The 23055-nt window shown below is 39.6% G+C and overlaps 1 protein-coding gene across 1 annotated transcript in view; it reads left to right on the forward strand.

The window, feature by feature from the left end:
• The first annotated feature begins 1121 nt into the window (after positions 1-1121).
• LOC124166900 overlaps positions 1122-23055 on the forward strand; it is a 129115-nt gene continuing 107181 nt past the window's right edge. Inside the window, exon 1 of the mRNA XM_046544626.1 lies at positions 1122-1298. The gene's annotated coding sequence lies outside the window, so the exon portion shown is untranslated. The remainder of the gene's footprint in view (positions 1299-23055) is intronic.

The following is a 23055-nucleotide window of genomic DNA, read 5'->3' on the forward strand; positions in this document are numbered from 1 at the left end:
AATATAGTCTTGATAAATTTACTCATTCAGAGAGGGATGTACAGGGGTGGATTCAGCCTCAAATTTTAACCAGCTAAATTTTAGGCCCACAAAATTCCTGCTCCCTAAAGCCAAACGACTTGTGACACATCTTATTTTTTCTGAGCTTGTTTTTACAGTAAGGAATGCTATGCTCTATGATAAATACAACTCGAACTTCTCTCATGTTTGGTACTTTTAGCCCTACATTTGCCTATAAGCTCCATTAGCTCCTTTACAAGGATGCAAAAACTATTAAACTAACAAAAATTTGGGGGAGGGTATAGGCCCCCTGCTATCCCCCTAAATCAGCCACTTTGGGTATACGTGGTGCTTTACTGAGCATCCTACTATTTCTCACCGAGTTCCAATGCTTAGAATGTTGGCAAATATCATTATTGCTTGTTATAATTTACCTTTTATGTAAGAGGTTACGATTGCCATGTCATAAAATAATGAATTTATCTGGTAGCCACGCATTGGCATTAGTATCAATGTAAATGGACCGTGCAGAGGGGGTAGTTAAGGGTGGCAGCTTGCTCTGGGCCCCTTCAAGAGAAGCCTCCAAAAATCAACTTTGTATCCAAAAGCAGAGAATTCGCCGGGAAAGCATCAAATCATATTTCAGAGAAAGAACTAATTTCTTCTCCCCCCCCCCCCCAAATCTCTGAAAGTCTCTGTCTGGAAGTTTTTGTTGGACTGTAACTGGACGACCCAGCAATTCAAACAGACTACAATGCATTTTAAATCTCATTTTTTTCCCTTCGGCATGCATATTAATAAAATTAGAGGACATTCTGTTATTAGAAAGAAAATTTGAAGCTACACCATTATTGGAGTTAGTTAATTAAGTCCCTAGAAGAGTACCAATTTTAAAAGGTATGAAGTAGCTAGTTGGGTTTTTTTAATAATAGAATATTTTTAACATTCTCTTCTTTCACATTCCCTGAACAATGACACATAGGTTGTTGGCAAATCTCCGAATGTCCTTGTCGGCGATGCATCTCCTAACGGACCCGATTCAAAAGTGGCTCCACAGCAGGCATTGGACGACAGCAGCGCCGACGGCGGGCAGGTTAAGCAGCTCAGCTGGGGTGAGGGGGCTCCTCGCGAGGCACAGAACGCCGAGTGAAGTCCTCGAGGCAAGTGGTGGTTCCGGAGAGACTCTTCGCTGTGGTTATTTTTTTTATTTTCCCATCTCCTTGGTGATGGCGGCTTGGCAGTGAGTGTCCGCTGGCGAGGATTTTTTTACACAAGTCGAGGAGCGTCTCTTGAGAATAGTGAGTACCATTTCTTTTGTTGTTACATTAAGTGCGTCCGGAATTTGTCGCTATTTGGATACATTGGGGAAGTAGCATTGTTGACAGCGGGGAGGAGAAGGAGGTGGCGAGGAAAGGAGTGAAAGTGCACCGGACAGCCGTGGGTGTCGTGGAAAAAAAAGAAAAGCGAACAAGGTGAGATGTGGGCGCCTTTTGAACCTTGTTACGCTCACCCACGCCTGAGAACAATGACAACGCTAACTTTGACTATAGTCGTTAGGCGCTCTTTCTCTTTCGCTCTCTTTTGGCACTAGGGATTTTTTTCGCTATTCGCTTTACCTGAAAACAGATCATAGCTTCTTTTATGTTTTTTAATTACCTATGTCGCAAAGCTTATCTCTAACAATAAGAATCGTATGGGAACTTACTCGAAAAATTTCAGAAGTTGTCAGGGTTGATTTATTTATATTCTTTTTACATCACTAATATCATCATCTCGTCTTTTTTTACGTGTCAATTCGTTTCTTGCGATGTATACTCGTAATTGCTGGCCTAAGTTTTTTCTGTATTTTGAGTTTATTTTTGGATCGCTGAGCTCCGTTATAGTTCGTAGAGCGATGTGAGTTAAGTAAAGTTAATTTTTTCGTATAAATTTTTGTCAACAGGTTTTATATCGATTGCTTATCGAAACTATAATCAGTGGCAGTGCTACCTTTTTTTAATTTTTCATAATTCGATCTAAATTGCTTGTTTTGCAGGAACTATTATCATTTATGTACGAACGAAGTGTGGCATTTTCTAAATGGGAGCCTTGTTATGGGAGATTAAAATCCTTTACCCGTTATACCCATGTAGAAGACCTTAATTTTCGTGTAAATATCCTCATTCGTAGAGAGGAACCGCGAAGTTTCTTTTCTTGTATCGGCAAACGTTTCATGCATACTCATTATCATCTATCTGTCCGTGATTTTTTCCCTCGACCTCTCCCAACGACTGTATATATTCCCGTACATGTGAATTTCTTGATGTGGGAAAACACGCTTAACCTGGGAACGTTTAATATTCGACATCATTATTTTACTTTTTCATACGGCCGTGTAAATGTGTACAACTTTTTTTTAGCGAAACTGTTATTATTTCCTCGTGTTCCGTAAGGGCTTATTCATTTTGTTCTAAGATTTCTTGCGATCGTTGTGGAAACCGTAATCTTAGTGGATCCCACCTTTTAAAAGTGCTTTCATTAGCCTGTTATTCCTTTTCACCTAGGGTAGGGCAAGTGTTTTTGCCTTAGATCTGCAAACGGTTGCGTACCTACACGCCACTCATTTTGCTTACCCGTGCGGTTATCCTTTTTTTCCCCTCGTCTTCTTCTGACAACTGTATTCTTCCGTGCGCGAAATTCTCAATGCGGGTATACGCGCGGTCAATCGAGGAATATGTTTAATATTCATCATCGTTCGCTGGATAGGATGCGAGGTAGTAGTGTGTGGTAGGAGGTTGGGGGAGGAAAAAAAAACACACTCGCACGAGATTGAAAAACAAAAAAAAAACAAGTCTGTTGACTGATATTACCCCACTGCAGTCGTCTCGATAGTTCACCCGGATCCTCGCCTTGTCTCTCTCTCTCTCCTCCGTGCTCCAATTCTATAGTTCACCTCCGGATTCAGAGAATCCCGCGACTCTCCTTCTCTTTGTTTTTGCTAACCGCGGCGACTGTCCGATGTCGTTCTTGTTTCTACCGTTAAAAGAGTCGCGGGGAGGGCAGGTGTCAATCGGCCACTCGTGTCTTCTTCTCTCGACTCCCTCCTCCCCCTTTCGCGTCTCTCGCATCTTCAAAACGCATCATACCCCCCTCCTACAACCCTTACCCCACCACCTCGTCTGTCCACTGTTGCATCCTTGTTGCAAATCTCGTGCCATTCCTAATCCGGTTTTAATTATACCGAGCACATCTTGGATATAAGTTTTTGGGGCAGTTGAAGTCGATTTTCGGCCCGAGAGAGAGGCTCCTTTTGTTTTAATTTCGGTTGTAAAGTGTGGAGGTCGAGGCCTCTCCTTAATACTTGTTTCTTTTTTGTCTGTAAAATTTTTTTATTTTCTAGCACCGTAGATAAACCGAGTTACTATCGAAGCGAGTTTTTGTTTCGTGGATTTCGGCGAAAATAGTGTGAGGCTGAGATTGAATCGCTCATATAGCAAAGTCGTCGTTTATTTTTTGAAAATTTTTTTCTAGAGTAATGTCAACAATGATTTCATCTTCTTGGTATATTGATCCTACTCTAATCCACTTTGGTAGAAAAGCTCTGTTAAAAGTTTTTGGCACCTGAAAAGGTACCATTTCCCCTTGCCTTGTCCCCTCAGCGCATCGCATATTAAAAAACTACCTCCCGCAATGCCTTAGTCTTCCCTCCGTCTTTTCCAACCCCTCCTCCGTCATCCACTGTTGCATCTTTTAAGAAAATCCTCTCCCTACACTAATCCGTATCTAATTATCCTGGGCACGGATCGGTTAAAAGTAGCGAGAACTGTAGAAACCAATTTTCCGCTTGGGCTATATTTTATTGGAAATTTTTCGGTTCTTATTTCTTCGGTTCTTTTTCAGTTGAGACTCTTATGTAATTGGATATTTTTTACAGAGACTGTTTCTATGCTGAAATTTGCTCTCTCGGTTAAGGAATCCTCCCATGGAATCTGAATCAGAACCAGTTCTTCATTTTTTCGCAAATTTATTTCGGAATATTGTATGGGGAAAATTAAAACCCTCCTAGGAGCCAGGAAGCTACATCCAAGCTGGGTAATATTCTAGAATAGTGTAGTGAACTACGAAATCTCATCTATCTTGCCATTTGTTGTGTTGTAAAAGAATATAAAAAATATATTGCTGGATCGAAATGTACTCGTGGTCAACTCAAGGGTGATAAATGATCTCCGATTATCATTTCTCCCCGTTTCTCCTGACTGTGATGGGTAGCTTTAACCCATAGTAAGAAGAGTGCATTGTTGACTTTTAACGGGAGACGACCAAACTTAGTCTGTATGAGATTTTTCTGATGCTTGAGATCCATCCTCCTCAATGAAATCGTACCATTTTAGTTTTTGGGTCCTATTCTTGCGATTCTGTGCGATCTGAAAATACATTCCTCATTTTGTCTCACAATCCTTGATTATGATGTAATTTTGAGTATTAAATACAAACCCTTTTACAGAAAGGAAGAGTTAGAAACTATACCTATATTGAAGTGGCTTTATAAATGGAAACGGATTGATTAATTTTCCGTATTTATTTGTCTGTTTCTTTATAAGCTATTGTATTCGCCGCACGATCGAAAAATTCTTCCGAAAATACTGGAGGATTCAGTGCTGACGTGATATGCCTGCGTGGTCTGGTCATCAAAGCGACCGAATACAGATCTCCAGTCATATCGGGCGTTTCGTGTCGTGAAAGCCGCCGCGCCGTAGCGAGAGACGCTGTCCGTGTTGTCGAGAGTGTGACTCTCAGATCGGCTGATCTTCACGGAGGACCCGTCGCGTCGCTCGTGCTCTTGCTCGACAAAAATGAAGTATTTAGGCTCAGAGTAGGCTATCCTAATAGTAAGGATAAGTAGAGGGCGGGTAGCTAGCGTACTCTTAAGTAAACATGTGAATCAATTTTTGTCTCTCCTGACGTGGGAAATTTACCAATAGATATTGATATATCAATGGGCCTAGGAGAAAAATTAGGCAAATATCAATATCAAAATAGGTACTATAATATATTGAAATATTTTTAATTTTACTCATCTATGAACGTTCACTTAGCTCCCCGTGAATTATTTTTCTTGGCACCCAAATACACTTCAATAGAACACCTTTTCGCTAATCGTATGCAGATCACGTGACATAATACCACGCCATTGAGGCGCTCGAGGTATGTTGGGACCACAGTGGTGACGTCACCCGCCCTCTGCTCTTATTATTACTCAAGGGGCGAACGATACGAAAGTAATTCTTTGTTAAAAATTTCGCGGGTACTCGTCATGTTAAATAAAAACTTTTGGGCTATGTCACCGCGTCAATTTTTGGGTGGCCCCAACGTTTCCGACCGATGCTGGTCGCTCTTTCAAGGGAATTCAGATTGACGCGGTGACATAGCCCAAACGTTTTTATTTAACGATACGAAAGTATTTAGCTGCTGAGGATTAAAATATTCAGTTGATGGTACCGAACATGGTAGTGCCGATGAAAAATTTTTGCTTTATATTAACTAAGGTATTATTTGTTCCTTCCAAATTGTAATAAAATCAAGGATCGAGTCTTCCTTTCTCACGCTACAACCTCGTTTGTTATAAAATGGATTGTATTTATTACTTAGAACGGTATTATAGTCAGGGGTGTTGACATGGGCGTACCCAGCGAGGGGCAGGAGAGGGCAGCTGCGCCCCCCCCCCTCCTCCCTAGAAGCAAAAATCGCTAATGTCTTTAAGGAAAATAATATTTTTCAAACAAATAATTTTAAAAACTAATAAAGGGCTGTTACAGTTTCCTTAAAATGTTGATTTCATTCACCTTTTCCATGCTTAAATCTAACTTACAACTTGAACAACAATGGCTTGCCCCCCACCCCTAGTTTTGATCCTGGGTACACCCTAGGGTGGTGGGACAGAATATTGTCCAAGAGTTTTCTTATATGCGATGAGTAATTTTTTAAAGCCTAGTTGCTAGTAATTCACGTCATTCCCATACATGAGTTAGCTCTTTTTCGGGTGCATTTCATCTCCATTTCGTCGAGTGATTTCGCCCAATTTTTCTGCCTGATGATTGGTCGACCGCGGCCTATTCAGTGCTGATTCTAATGTTAACAATAAGTCGTCCACTCCCATCTCTCTATATTGTCCCGAGTGCTTACCCCGTGGTTTTCTTCCTCGGGGACTTCGCTTCTATTATGTCCCTAACGAATCCATTATGTCCGAGGGTGTGTCCAATTCCCCTTGTCCCTCTCCATAGCTTTGAGCCCCGTGAGCACCCCATTCTTCTTCTACTCTACTGCACAGTTCTCCCATTTTCCTCCTCCACATCGTCCTCAGTCTATTTATTGAATTAAAGTGGAAAATAATCAATCTATTTATTCCTCTGCCGTGGGTATTATCGTCCCCATATGGGTCTCCTCTCTTAAGATGTAAACCCATGTGGGCTTCGCCTCTTCACTTCTGTGGCGGCAGATAGGATCATGCGATGGACTTTTTATCCATGTTTTCTTCGGTAAAAATGAATGGTAGACTCCCGATTTCGCTGACGGATATCGAATCTATGGGATGTGGTTAGTATTTGATTGCCTTAGGTCATTGGCTGTCAAAGAACGCTAATTTCTTTTTTTAGAATTTAATTTTCAGGAGACGAGAAGGATTCAATCGTCAATAAAAATTGTATTTTACACTTTTCTTAAAAATCAGTATGGAATTAAAACATCAAACGGTTCTTATTGAGAACATCTAAATTCGTAAATAATGAATCGGGATTCATGACGTAACGAAGTATTTAGGTACATACAAAGTACGTAGGATATATTTACATGGATACATATTTTTTTAATGTTTTTCTAATAATGCAGTAAGTTATTGGAAATAATTATTGTAATTGGTATTCAAATGGTATTGTATTTTGTGTGGGTTCTGTAATTGGTAATCAATGTTTTGTTGAAATGTTTTTCCTTACATCATTGGGAAAACATAAAAATAAATAAATACAGTTTTACTTATTCATTAGAGCGATATGTATTTTTGAGCTCGAGGATTCTCTCTCTAATATCTACAACCCTTGTCAATCATCAGTGTTTGATAGTGAGTAGTTACTGTGGATGGTAACAAGAACACGGTAGCACATATAGGCTTCTGTGATCGGTTTACAAATACTTAGAATTCGTCGACTAGTTGCCAGCCAGCCAATCCACGATGTGCGACGAGAGCGAGCATAAGTGTGATTGGCTTTCCGGTTGAAATAATCTTACATAGAAGGACCATCGACTATATGGTCTTTGCGGACCTCAATATAGGTCATCCATCATCAGTTATCCAAAGAAAATTGATCATTAATCGGCCGTCAATATTTTTTTACAATTTAGAACAGGTATAGAAACGTCCAGTGCAGCCTGTGATCAACGGCGGAAGTTTCATCACGTAATCGAATGTCATACTTGAAATAGGTCTTTTCCAATTTTTTAGCTCTGAATCAATTTTCAGCTTCAATTTTCGCATTCGTTTTTTTTAGTGTAGCCTCCCACATTGCTCAGTTTTCTTCGAGGAAAAAAAGTCATGATTGTTTGATTACCATTGATATGAATGGTTAATACTCCAAATTTTTAATCGATTAAAATACACTAGGAAGCATCAGGGATGCCGACTTACAGATAATATTGGGGGATATTGCCCTGGGAAATTTTATAAATAGTGAGTTTTAAGTTTTTTAAGCATTTTTGAAGAGTCATATGATCAAAATTAGAACCCTGATAACTTGAATCTCGATATCTGGACTCTACGGGGAAAATCGACAAGCCCGATACATTTTTTCCTTATACCCATTAAGAATTTTTGAGGGGGCTCGGGCCCCCTCAGGCTCCATTGTGTCGGCACCACTGGGAAGCATATTAGTATGATATGTTTCAGTACAGTTGTTATGCATTTGAGTATTTAATCTAGGATATCCTTATCGCCATTGACGAAAAAAACATAAGATTTATGAACGTGCACAGCAATCATCTTATCTTTAATCATTACTCTTCGCCCATTGTTAGGATTGCGATTGCTTGATTTTATTTATGCTTCTATGATGGATAAAACCGACTCATCGCCAGTCAAGACCATTGGCGATCCTCGCGACTAATGGAAGCGATCATTTCGTACTCCGTCGTTGTATCCCTACGATCACCTCGTCGTCGAACCCATCCCCACTGATCAGGGGCGCAGCGAGGAATTAAGGCTGGGGGGGTTTTGGTGTAACTAATACCAGGCTGTGTGGGGGTATGGAATACCCACCAGGATAAGCGGTAGTTGCGAGATTAATAAATTGTGGAATTTTAAGATGAACGGTTCTAAATAATCCTTGCACTGTTCTATTAGTAATATGAATCCAGTTAAGTAAAATGGGTTAAACTTAAAAATTATCTGAGCTCTGGGGGGGTTTATCCCCCTCGCTGCGCAACTGCCACTGATAATTCTATCCTTATTCACTCGCGCGACCACTTCACTTTGACTGTTTGACTGTTCACAACGACCATTTCAATTCGCCTTGTAGTGCTCCACCCAAAGACAAGACACCATTCCTTGCCGTAATATTTCCCTGTCCGCCGGTCGTCTTCCATACATCTTGTGATTTAAACGTGGGTTTTCCTTCTGGCGACGCGCGGGAAAATTGTCGGTAATGATACTGCTTTTACATTTTGAAGCCTCGGTTTTAATTTCGAAATTGCATTAATTATTTTTTTCATTCTCTCTGTCACTTGGCAATTAATCGAGGATCAATATACGAAGCGATAAATTAATGTGAAATTAGGCATATGGAGTTCATCTCGAGGAGATTTTCGAACCAAATGCTTGCCGTAAGTGTTTCGCTTGTGTTGCATGTTTAATGTTTGAAGTTATTTCCAAGCAAAAAGTGAAGTTGTCTATTTAACTGATTGATCAATTTGCAATAATTTTGGGTTGCATGATTTGTTAGTGGCAAAATTTTTCAGTTTTCTCATTCCTCGATTATATTTTAATGAAGGACTACACTTTTTCTGCCGAGGAGCTCCATATCACGACTATCCTTTCCGCTCAAAATCAACGCACAGAAATTGGTGAAATTATAGAAAGCTTTATGATTTTATTGGTTGCCTCCTGTTCATCCTGCGAAAGGTAATTTCCGTGCGAAAGTTTAGATGTTACGTGCTCAACTCTTGGCAATCACTGAGAAATTTGGCCTTCGATTTGCTAATATTTCGTCAGAAGAGGAATTAGCGTAACGAAGAAAACTTTCAGAAGAAATCGAACGTGTAGCTATCGGATCACACATTTTAGATCATATCTCACCACTGGATGCATCCAAGAATAGATTTCCGTTGGCAAGAATTCTTGAAAGTAATAAATTGTGAATTTTAAGTACGTTAAGTTTACGAAACATTTCGTCATATATTGGTGTATTTAATTCACTCACTACGAAAAATATAATGTCGTCACGACTGTGATATGAAATCATTTCGAGAAATTGAAAGATCGTAATTCTTGTTCTTTGGCGGAATCTATTCCAAAGTTTACGAACGCCGTGATTATTTCCAATATGGATTTAATGGGGAATTATTTCCGGTGTGCAGGAATACCTCAAGTTAGAGGTAAATCAAGTGATAATTGTCCAAACATTATTCTTTTGTCAACTTTGTTGAGGTCATTAGTAGCGGGAAATCCAAGGGCTTCGATAAGTATGTGCTTTCTCCCATTCCAATTCGTTTGCTCTTTCCCCCAGTCGATGGCCTCGTGAAATTTAGGGCTTCAAGGTCTCTTCTTCTCTTGCAGCACACCTTCGTGGATCGGTTCGTGATTATTTTTAACCATCCTAGCTTTCCTGCGTTGATGTTTCTAACGTTGAGCTTTATCACGAACGTGATTTTGCGCGACTCAAGGATTTGACTAATGTTGCGACAGCCGCCTGAGCCAAAGAAGGAAAGATAGGCGTAGGAGCCAGCTCATCTTCGAGTCGAGGTTCGACCAATTTCCGCAAAATCGACGTCGACTCGTCGAGGATATCCGTGTTGGGGAAGAATGGCTGTCTATGGTTTTGGTGGCCTCCATTCACCTTCATTCCTTTTCTACTTCCTTTCTTTCGATTCATCATCAGTCAATAGGAACTCAAATGATTTCTGTCCCTTTCGGCTTCCTGCGAATATTTTTCCTGATACACTCTGTTTCGCTCTCGTGTTTGCCCATTAGAACCTTGTTCGAATGTATTGAATTCCCTTGCAGGTCCAAACATTAGGGAGGGGACATCTTTCAATCCAAATTAGAGCTCTTTAGAAAGACCCTAGTGGGTGATTGGATTATAATCTTTGGCCTTGAAAGTAATTTTCAGCGAACTCCAGGTCGGAAGGGATTTGTGATTTTTCTTTCAAACAGTTTTGATGATTCGAATTCACTTCTCTAAGAATTAGCCCTCAGTTTTAATACAGTTTAAGCCATCGAATTACGAGGGACCTCCTAATGAGCTATAATTGGTAAATTTGAGGAGAAATCAGAATCTGAAAGTAGAATTAGTTCAGTAGAAAGTGGGATACCCAGAGCAATGAAGGAAATAATAGAAAACAAAGCTCAAGCGATAAGTGCATTCTTAAGTGAATTGAAAATTTTGCATTTTGTATCTAATTTGGAATTTAGGAAGATTCTAATGGGGAGAAGCAGCAATCGAGCTAATCGTTCGCGGTGAGGGACTAAAAGAAGAAGTCATTGGATGAAATAAATGAAGCAAATAATCGACGATGTTAAAGGCGAAATACTCAGTACTTATGCGATAAAAATTCGGATGAATAGAGTGGAAAACCGCATCTAGTCGACTCTTGGGCGGATGACATTGACTCTTGATTTGGGAAAAACGATATTCTACCGGCGAACGTAAGCGGTTTGCAGTCAATTCTTTTTTGCGTGACGAAAGATTAATAAAGTGGAAATTTTTTTGCTATCTTTATGAGAGTGAAACCTGTGTGCTTTAGGTGTCAATGCTAGGGTAGTTCTAGGTATATATTCCATTGCCCGTGCTTGCCAATGTTGACACTTTCGGTGTTGATGCGCTTAGAAATTTCTGCATAGTGTTTCTTTTTCCTTTCAAAACGAAGAAATATAATAATAATAATAATTTCGTTTATTTTCATGGGCACTGAGGCCCATGAGAAAAAAAAAACTTGTGAAGTGCGTATAAATCACTCGTATTGGTCCCTCCTAGCCTCAAGGCCGTATGTAATACGCAGCTGTCATCTCGAAGGCTCTTATTATCCCATCGAGGGTCTTGCAATCCTAAATTAAACAATAAAGGTCTGGACTTAAAAACTATAACTCAGGTTTGCTGGGTGGAACTTCTTCTTGTTGCGAAGATGAAATAATTACTTTTCAAATTCTTACTTTTCATAGGCTTGATTCTCTCTTCTTGTTTTGAGTGTAACGTCTTTATGTAAAATTGCAATTTTTGCGATTAACATTTACATTTTCGATGCAGAAGAAGGCCTTAGGAAATAGAAGGAATTTGTTGAGTAGGTATTTCATAATGATGTATCTGAAGGTGTAGACATAGTTTATAAAACCAAGTAGCCCTTAGAGGGAAAAAGGGAATTGTTTCGGTATGAAAAATCGTATGTTTTATTGAGGTTACGTGAGAAAGGTATACTTTTTGTATATTCGATAAATAAAAGTCTCTTGCATTACAGGTTAGTTGATACCTCCAAAGCATATTTGCATGTGGAATCGTTATATTCGATGTTTTATTAGCTGTGACATGTGAAGATAGCGTTTTTTTTTAGAATGAGCGGTATTGTCGTCGCTTCGAATCGACTGATCTCGATCCCACTATACCCCAAAATGGTAACTTACTGGAAGCCATGTTACGATTTTCACATTGTCGTCGATTGGTGGCTCTTATCGTACAGAAAATGTGTCTTACAAAAAAATAAGTCTTCGTGCTCATCAGTTTCATGTTTAGAAAGCTCGATTATAGCGGACAGCGTTTAAGTATGATGATATAAGTTTATGATAGAACCGTTTAGATAACATCCATTTCAGTGCATAATTTCATCAATACTTAACTTTACTGCTTGAGAAATCATGGATAAATTTACACAAGGGGTTTAGAACACTAGGATTATAAGTATTTGTGGTTTACTCTTCATTATATAAAATACCTCTGCGTTAAACCTGATGCATTCGTGAAAAATTTAGAGGGACGAACTTGAAATGTAAGCTACCTAATTTTTTACACTCATCAGTTGCATATTCGGATGATCTGAATTACAATTAATAATGTTAATTTCACTTTAGAGTGTCAGTGACATTCTCAAAATACTACATTTTAATTTCAACCGCCGATTAATATGCAGTTTCTTCTGTCTATAAACTGTCGAACAGCGCTGTGGTAGTTTTTAAAAAACTCATTGAATAATGAATGAGTGGAAAATTCGCGACGGATGGATGGGAAGAAAATCTCCGTGTCGCTGGGATGGTACTCGCTGCTGGCTATTGGAGGAAAAGGAGTATGTTTTATCCTTGACGGCTGGGGGAAGTGTCGGAGGAAGGAAAACTTTAGAAATAACAAGATCCACTCTCCCCCTCGTATCTCCTCTTTATGTGGCCAGAGAGGGAAGAAGAAGAAGAGCCGTCCCTCCCTTCCATCCCTTTTGGCCGCGCCGCCGCCTCTCCTTTGTGCTCAGCCTCCCACACTTGATCCACCCCCCCTCACTCCCATTCACTCCCTCCCCTCCTCTCTCTCTCTCACGCTCACACAACGAAAGAGAGGCTCACGGACCACCCTCTCCTCCCCCCTCCCTCTATGGAAAACCCCCCTCCCCTTTCGAAGGTGTGTGAGCGAGAGCCCTCCGAGCCGGGAAAGGGAAGCGTGGGCGGCCGCCGCGATAGGGCGGTTCTCCGCACCGCACCTCCCTCCGTCATTCCTCTCCAAGGTACGGCATTATCTATCCGAGCGACACCTTCACGGATACGGCTCTTATGCTAGACCTAGGCCCGGATTCCGGAACCTGGCACAATGTTGAATCCTCGGTGCTTCTGATTTCAGTCTCAAGTTGAGTTAAGGCCGTTTTACACAGTACACGGAATTGCGCAATCCGACGTACGTGCGAAGGCGCAATCAAAATTGCGTCGTGTAAAGCGGTGAATTGCTAGAACACATGCGAGAATGCGTGGATGCGAGACGGCAAAATAGCCCCTGTTCTAATTTCGTTCATGCATTCGCGCAATTCCGCGCCATTTTAGAAATTAATGCAGCTCTAACCTGCGCAATTCCGTGCCCCGTGTGAAACGGCCCTTATAGTTTGTATTTTAGAAGCTAACTGCAACTCGGAACGCCTGAAATGGAGTATTTGTGGTAATGTTCTGTGGTAAAATTTATAAAATTACTGAATTACCCGAACTATTCGTCTGTTGCTCATCAAAAACTAGCGTTAATTGATGGACTTCTTTGCCGTTGATGGGTGCGGAATAATCGAGCACCATAACAGTAGCTGATTGTCAATATCCGCAAATGGTGTGGATTTTTGTTTTTGTAGCCGATATTCTATCTTAGTTTGTCATCGTTGCTAGTAAATATAACTATAGTAAACCTATGGTCGTCGAAGATGGATAAAAACTGAAATCCAAAAACATTTCAACCATCGACGGTCGATTGCCATGGGTAAATGATGCCCTTTATCGTTTGAAAATGAAGTTGTTTCGTATGATCTTAGATTTTCCCGTCGTATGAGGTGCAGAAAACCCGAGAAACATTTCTGAAGTAGTTACTGCCTGCCATCAATTTCGAAAATCGCCATCGTAATGCCTACGGTCACGGCAATTGGTAACGATGCCAATGTATGTAATTAATCGAGTCAACTTAATTTGAGGGTTTAGTACTATTTTACAGATTTTTCTGTCAATCTGTCTCTTTCTGCCAAGGCTAAGTTGATTTAATGCTACGGTTAAATCCTAAAATCTATTACGATCCCCTAGGATCGAGTTTTAGCAGAGGCTAAGTCTCTTTGACTCGGAGCTCCTGATATATCCACCTATGTGTGCGGCGTGGATACCGCTTCCATTTTTCTTCTCTGGCCATCGTGTGTGGGGTGTTAAACTGTGGCTCGTCCCGTGTGTGTTCTCTTCCTGCTAGTAGTGGCGTTATACATCATCCTCTTATCCTGAGGAGCACCTACCTCGGAGCCGGCTTAACTTATTCACAATGTGGGATTTGAAAGATCATTCTCCCCTCTTTTTTGTAACCTTCGCTTATATCGGGTATTGTGACTGCAGCTCTCATGCCAAGAACCTGAGTGGAGAACCGAGAGCGGTGTTTTTTTATCGCTCTATCGGTCCCTTTGTGGATGCCATGAAAAGAGTCATGCCACACACTATGCTTGCAGTACGCTAACCATCGTATAGCTGGAAATAAAACTATTTTTTTTTATTCAATGAATCTAACGTTTTTAAATTAGTGATAGAATATTCAACTGACACTCCAATTTAGAATGAGTTATAGTTTTTGTCGGTCGCCTCAAAGATTTCATGACATTCCTCGTCTGTACGCCTTGCCTATGTAAAGCAATGGTATTCTTTACGTCTATACCCCAGAGACTTCCCCACTGCTGTATTCAGGCCTTACGTGAGTAATTAGCATAATTTATCTCTTCTTTTTCTCTCTTTTCTACACGGTCAATAAAAAGATTTTCACCGGTTACTATCTATTAGATTTAATGGAGAATATCGAAAATATTGGAAGACATGCGCCCCTTTAAGTTGAAGTAATTTTGGGAAACTAATTCATTTCTTAGCCTCTGATGTCCAAGTCTCGCAACGACTAATGAGAAAGAAACAGCTTTCAGAGGCAGCTGCGATAATTCCTTTTCGTGGCAAGTTCGATACCCTTATACTTCCAGCAAACAAAGTAGTGTATCGAGTTGCCCTTTCAAGGTTTGCTATGCTCTCAAGGGGAAAACCCTCTATCCTGATTGTCAATAACCAAGTAACGCGTAGAGGCAATGGATATCACTGGCCTTTTTTCAAATACGTCTGCTCTTCCCGCCAGTGGATATAATGCATTTACTCGTCAGTATTCACCTTCTTCTGTTTAATTATTTTCTACACTAAATTGTGCACGTCTCAAGTAGTACACAATTACGTAGGTAATGAGTAAAAAGCACTTGGTGATGTCTCAATCGCTCGGGTACTTCGCTTACGCAATGCGAACCAAGTATGAATTCTAACAATCTGCTTGTTGGTATGTTTAACTAGCTGTAATTCGATAGTTTTCTGTCGGTATCCTGCGTGGATATTTTGTTTTCCTCGGTATTGTACCCTTCAAGTTTCAGGAGACTATAATGTCGATAGTACAAACCAAATAAATTACTGTCCTGCCGTATTCCCGGAGTAAGGTCGTAACGGAAGGTGCTGCATACCTTCGGTTCCGTTGTTCACACGACCAACGAAGGTGAGAGCCACGTCTGGTATAGAAACGGATCGACTGAATGTGTTCATAGGCTGCAGTGTAAGTCCAAATCGCTGCAATTTTCGAGAAAGCAGTTCGCACTGGCTGACAAGAAAATATGAAGGACATGAAAAATGATAAATATATTAAAGTTCGTCCCCTTTGCAGTAAAAGTGTTATATATAGAAGTTGGATCCCCTTATGAGGTTTCGAGGCCCAGAAACGCGTTTTAAATATGGCATGTAAAAACGATAGTGGTCGTTAAAATACATTTTAGAAGGCGGAGATAATAAATTAAAGTGATGAAGTAAGGTATATATTTAATTATAATAGCAATGTATGCTGACAAAAAGAGGCACCTGATAAAAGTTCGTTTATGTAAAAGAAATCAACGCAATGATTCAAATTATTACTGTATAGTTTGCTGTTTGCCAAAATAAGAACCTAATAATTAGGAAAAGGAAGGCTGGTGATTGGTTGGACGGTTCTTTACCAAATATCCCATTTACTTTTGACGGGATGGAGAATAGAGTGTATCGTTTTGCCACTATTATTTAGAATTGAATCGTAATACCTGGAAAAAAAATCTTGTCAACCCATCGATAATATAGATTTTGTTTCCAAATCGTGTAACATCTTTTTCCCCAAAGTTTTGAAACTTCTACGAAAAAGTAAAATTGTGATTTTTTAAAATCAGGGTGTGTATATTTTAGGAAAAATCTGATAAAAAGAATTTTATCGTTATAATTCGAATCTATTTAATCGATTCAATGATGGCCTCATGATACGCTGCTCATTAGGCCATCATTGGTCGTGGGGTCATCGTCATGAGATATAGGAAACGCGAGACAAACTGTTTTTATTATATATTCCCGATATGAATGAACCAATAATGGTGTATTTTTCAGTCATTTCCGTAGAAGTCGTGGCAAAAAATTGTCGAGATAAGCCAAGGAGGTGAGGAATCCTCATTGAGGAGGAATCCAAGGTAGTATTACATGAAATGCTATTACTTTACTAATACTACTTTGCTAATACTAGCCGGCCAATTACCATGTTTCTCCATATTTCAGGACTATGTTTTGCATTTTCCCCTTGCTTATAAAAATGCATGAAGTTAGTTAATATTCTGATCGTTCGCGGAAACGTGTCTCTTTTGTCGCGTGATCCGTTTTCGGTTCGAATTGCTGAGGGGTTCGAAATCGTGGTGATGACGCGTGCACCAGCGGGTTTCGCGTAGAATTTCGCGAAGGAATTGTGTTAGAGGGGCTTTCTCGACGGTCGTGCAAATCTTACTCGGGCGTGAAAGTGTTGGCGACGCTTTAGAGAAAACACGCCGCTACTTTCTGGGTGCTGTCAGCCCAAGAAATCGCTCATTGCGTCGCAGGGTAGCTCGCTTCGGAGACCGCTGCTCATGACCCGATTATAATATTTTCCGATCGATCGTCAATTTTTTTACACTCAATCGCGTGCGAGTAAAACTGACGCCTTGCTTTTCAACCGACCAGAAGATTAAATCTTATGTATCATACTCTTTATATGATGCCCTATTTTTTCTTTTTCTGTGAGCCACTTTTAAGTAAACTGCGACCAAATTTAATTTTTTATTTGGTTAAGCCTGCGTTTCTATTTTTTATATGAGCATACGTGTGATTCGCACGTATTCGAACTATTTCAAACTGTTGACCTTAAGACTGCACCATTAAAAATTGAACGACTGCACCATTAAAAATTGAACGTAATTATCGCTTTATTTACGTGCATAAAACATGCAGAATACTTATATTCGTGTGTTCCGTAGCCTTCGAAAGTAAATGCAAGGTGTCATTCGCAGAACGTCTTTTTGAATCAACAAAAAATTTTCATTCCGGGAAATCTGTCAACATTGATTACCACATATAGTGTATCATCGGCCTACAGTTGAAGGAGGAAAGCGTGTAAACCAGTATTCACTTTTTATTTTTAAAGGAGTGGAAAATTTGATGATTTTTAAAAAGTTTTGTGCAAATAATAAACCTAAATATCTTTATTTGCTGCGCTTGAAGAACGTTTTTCTTCTTTGTGAAGCATTTCGTCGCATTGAATATATTAACGTACCCCCGCTCCCTTGAGGTACTCTTTAGAAAATAATTCGCGTTCAATCAAGCGAATAAATATACATTTACACTTGGGTATGCAAAATTAACCGTGAGAGAGCATTCATCTCTTTGCATTATTATTCTGTGCCCATCGATGATCGAGCCCATTTTTGCACGCTGATTCGCGCCACCTATTTGCGATCACCATTCAATTTCCCTCCTCCTTCTTTCCCAGCCGCCGCAGACGCACTCTCCTCCGCCGAGTGGGACTTGTCACGACTGGAAAGAGAAATGATCTTGGAGATCCGGGGGCTGACGTGTCCCTCCCCCCCTTCTTATATGCACGCGGCTATATAACAACACCTCAGCTCTTTCAATCCGGTCCACGCTCTTGCGCCATGGCCGCCGATCCTGATTCACGCGACCTCCGCCCAGGCGCAAAACATATTTCATTGTGTAATGTTGATCCGCCGCGCCGGGGCGACTCCGCGTTTTACTGACCCTCCTACCTCTCTTGCCCCTAGGTTTTTTCTCGTCGACCGGCGTGTCAACTTGGCGCCGAGTAAATGGCTCAGGGAATCCACTGCGTTTTTGTTTGTTATCGTTATCATTGTTGACGTTAAATGTGAATTGATGAAATTAGTAATATTTTATTGCTGATGGATTTAAATTTAGTTTGCCTTCTTCCACAATTATTCCTTTATAATTAATTCCATAATATTTAGGAATCTATGATTTTCTTCATTTTTTAAAATTTTTTTAAAATGCATCATGCAAATAGTTAGGATTATATTTTCTCATACTAATTAGTTTCATCAGGAATTTAAGGCGGAACGAAGACGACAGCGAACAAAATAATTAAACGCCGAAATTAAAGAAGTATAGTTTGTCTTTAGTCATTTTCTTAAGGGGGTTCGGGTTGGTGTAGATGCTAGTGTGTTGGCTTCCCACCCCGTGGACTCCGGATCAAATCCGGACGGTGGCAGAGAATTTTCAGAGGCTGCCCTAAGCCTGCTTGAATGCTATGTGGAGGACATTTCAAGCAAAATACTCCGTCCGTCGGATGGGGCGTGAAGCCGCGGTCCCCTTCGCGCCTTTCGATAAGAGCAGGCTAATGCCGGCGCCGAGTTTCTTTCCACCTTCCTTACCTACCCTTCCCTCATGGCGCAAATGACCTAAGTTGTCGGTCGCCTCATACAAATACCTTACAATACCTATTTTCATAAGGGCCGAAACTCCTCGTGGGAACCATTGGAGTAATTTATTTGGGATAGTGATGAATACAATTATCGCATAAGGTTCTTCTGACTTTAGCTATTTGGTTAATGAAGTGCAATACATTTCTAAAACACTCGACTTAATTTGTATTGCAATTAGTTTAACAAGTCCTACCACACTCCCACTAGATATCATACGGATTAAGAACCACAAGAATGATGATACTTTTTGATTCAATAGAGCATATAACTGGAAGAGTTATTCCTGAGGGATGGTAAATGATAAACAGTCATATGGATTTCAATGATTTACATGTTTTTTTATAGGTCCAAATTGAATGAACCCAACGAACAATCAATGATTATAAGTTTTTCTTTCTGATTTTCCAGCGTAGTTTTGACCATGGGGAATTGGTGACTTATTCTATTACCGGCAAAAATATGCAGTAATGCCACTTTAAAAAAAGGGTGGAATAACTTTGGATTGATTATTGAGTATTCCGGAAAAATACCCATTCTGCGTCGATTATGATATTCGCAATTATGTGTTTGGAGAATCCCGTGCACTGTCCAGTACGATGATCAGCCGGCGAGTTGTCCTTTTACGTGTTTGACTTTATTTATTGATTGAATTATATTTTCCTAACACCCTTTTATCGCTATCGCCGCTTGGGCACATAGAAAGAGGTACTCATCCTCATATGTGTTGGCATCGTGAGCAAGGTCTCGTTATCTCGTCGCGTGTTTTCTTCCAGATACCTCACTCAAACATCTGAGGCCATGGCGTTTAGGGCGAGGACTTTGTACTACTGTTTTGATATCTCAAGGAAGGAATTTAAGGAATTTTCAGAGTTCATTCATGCTCGTATTCATGTTACAGCTCCATGAATGGGAATCATCTATCTACGGATTTTGTTTTGTTTTGTCTAGATACTTCGATAGTCAAAGTATTCGATTTTTAATCCCGATGAATTCTATCTAAGATATTTATTTTGACCTTAATTCGATTAGAATCTTGATTCATTATCATTAGTCAAAAATCCTAGGATTGATTTGACGCAGCTCTCTATTCCTCTCTCCTTTCCCCTAGCCTTTTCATAGCTACGTATTTCTTTTCTTTTAAGTCCTTTAAAACCTGTCCCAAGTAACTCATTCGGGGCCGTCCCTTGTCCTTGTTCCCTTCCACTTTTCCTTCTACGATTGTTTCATCAGGCCATCATGCCTCTCAGCGTGGCCAAATAAGTTGTTCCGTCCTCTCCATAATGTTTTTAGTAGAATTCTCTTTTCTCCCACTGTTTATAGCACTTCCTCAGAATCTTGATTTCAGTACTAATTCTAACCTCATTACGATGCTTGTTATTTTTATGTCCCTTCACTTTTACAATATCACAATTCAAAAATTTGGATGTATATTAGTAAATAATCGAAAGGAATCATCCTATTGGCTCTTGCTGTATGACTCCCTTGGAAAAGTTATTTATTGTTACGTTCCCTTCGATTTTGGAAATAAAATAGCCTGTTCACTGTACAGTCGGCATAATTCCTATTGGCATGTTTTTGTACTTACAATTAGTTGCTGTTTTTCCCTTTAAGAGACATTATATATCAATGATTTTTTTAAATATCAACACCTTTAAATAATTATTTCTCCGCTATAATTCCACCTCTATTTTCAACTTCTATCAGATTCGATAATTTACCTAATTTTGTTGGAAATAATAACAAATATTGAAAAAATTATTTTCTTAACATAAGTGACCGTGTTCAAAAGACTCCAGGTAATCGTGTTCAAAAGTCTCCGTTTACATCGTATTAATTGTTTATGGATTGGGAGTATATATACTTTATATACCAAAATTTATACAACTGTTTCCCATTAGTCGATATTATAGCCTATATTTTGATTTGCTGGCTCAAATGTTTACATAAAGCTACAGAATTCATGATAACGCGATCGCCGGACTGCGATTCAGGCTTTCGCCTCTCTGGAGATCATACGGCATTGAACCTATTCTATAAGTTTGCCCTCACGTATTTTCCTTGTTAATCCCTCTAAATATGTCCAGCCGTATTACCCATCGCTTTGTTTTGCGTAAGCAATTAATCAACGTATACTGATTAGAGAAATGGCTTCATAGGCCCTAAAGATAATTTTTTTCATAATGAATTTGACTGAAGGATTTGATATGAACGTAACCATAGTATCATAATACGTGGGCGCAACTAAAGTTTACTTTTATGCTTTCAAAATCGGTATATTATTCCAAAAACCAAAACTTCTCTTTCAAATTATCATCCTTTCGGGCGAAAGATATTTTCAGCTGATTGTGAGTTGAAATTAGGTAGCCACCAACTCAACTTACAATCAGCTCAAGGTTTTCTTTCTCCTACTTTCGTGAGCCTTTGCCATTCGGCGTCATGTCTTATCGAATGTGGACAAACGAGGAAATCGGTTCAACGCCCATTCCTTTGATCAATAAGGAATCGTCTGTATTGTTTTCACTCTAGTCGTCGATGTTGTGGGGACAACCAATAAGTTTGCCAATTGTGAAGCTGCGTGTTCCTTTTACCAGCAAGTTTGTCCTGATAATGACCGCACTGTCTCGTTGAAAGGGCGGGGGGAGGGGCGTGGCTGAGGAAACTCGTTCCGTTAACGTCATACTTGCGTTGTATACGAGCTGTGGGCTCTCTTTTAAGTGCTCTCGATATCCACAATATTTTCTTATTAGGGTCGACCTTGAGTTCGGAAATTGAGTACGGGCGTCGCTCAAGGTATGAACAAGCGTGTGTAGAATTATTATTATAACATGACAATAGCTAGTGAATTTTTTAATGTTTCTCTAAAGACAGAATTAGACTTTGTCAGAAATTTTTTCGCTATCGAGTTCAAATTTAGGAGAAAATAGAGTCTGATATGTCCTTGAGGAACTTTTCAATGACTTGAATTACAAATTCTAGACTTAAGAATGTCCATTCCTATCGCCATTACTGTGATTGGAAGCCGCACTGTACCGCTCCATCCGACGTTTACTGTGGACAAAATAATGCACTCTTTAGGCGCATTATAGGTGTGTTCATAGTACAAGAAATATTTTACGAACTTCATTATTATTCTTTGTGGGAAGATTCTTTGTTTTTCTTCCATGTTTGTCTATATTTCACATATATTGTAAAAAAGTCATTCATCATCATCATTAGTCAACAATCCTAAGATTGGTTTGACGCAGCTCTCCATTTCTCTCTCCTATCCGCTAATCTTTTCATAGCTACATATTTCTTCTCTTTTACATCCTTTATAACCTGTCCTATATAACTCATTCGGGGAAAATGTATGAGGCATTTTATGAATCCACAGTCCAAAAAAAATGTTATTATTAGATTCATTGCCCTTCATCGAGATAATAATAATGATCTAATAAGCCTACTAGCCGGATTAGTGTTTATGTTGTAGCTTTATTTAGGATTGTTATTCCATGATCGGTCATTGTCGAGCAGCTTTTACTAAAAGTTTGTCCAACGGTTGTACTCATAGGTCGGTTAGTCTGCTTGGAATCAGCGAAAAGACCTTCTGTTGTTGGAGGTGACTAACGCCATAAAATAACGACCATAAAAGTCAACTCCCTTTCTACCTTTATAACCCATCGTTCGTGATTATTCAAGTATTAGTTTATGATGGTCAGAATAGTGTTTTTTAAGGTTGCTGCAAACAATTCACCGTTGAAATAGTTATGTGTCCTATTATGTAAGGTGGATTAGATTATCTCCAATGTTGTATCAGACACCAGCTAAATGGTTGAAGTGAAAGTTTTATTTATTTTCGAAGATTTTATTATCTTGCCCGCCAACTACTCTCCTGTTTTCGTGATTGATAATTGTTAACGATAGTACCAGCTGCATGTCCTATTCATCAATGAATGCTACTATACCTGAAAATGAACCTGAAATAAATGCTACTTTAGTTTTTTGGTCATCAATTCGTTTCTACGTGAATTCTTCAACTCCTCAGCGTTAACGGCGTTGAAATCCATATTATTTTTCAAGGAAAAAGGGAACAGTAATCAAATCTAAAAATTTTACTTTCGATACTTTGAGCAGATCTCTATCGTGGAAGATAAATTAGCCGGGAAATCCTAAGGTCGGTGGTTCAATTCCCGGCCAAGGTGAATGTTTTCTCAGTGCTCTTAATTAAACTTTTCCAGTCGTCTAATCCAATGAGTAAAATTGTGGGTCCATTTATTGCCGATGGAGTTGAATGCTTGGGAAAACTGATTGAAGACGAAGAGTAGATCTGATACCTACGTAATGTAAATT

This window comes from Ischnura elegans, chromosome 1, assembly GCF_921293095.1.
Source record: "Ischnura elegans chromosome 1, ioIscEleg1.1, whole genome shotgun sequence".
NCBI lineage: Eukaryota > Metazoa > Arthropoda > Insecta > Odonata > Coenagrionidae > Ischnura > Ischnura elegans.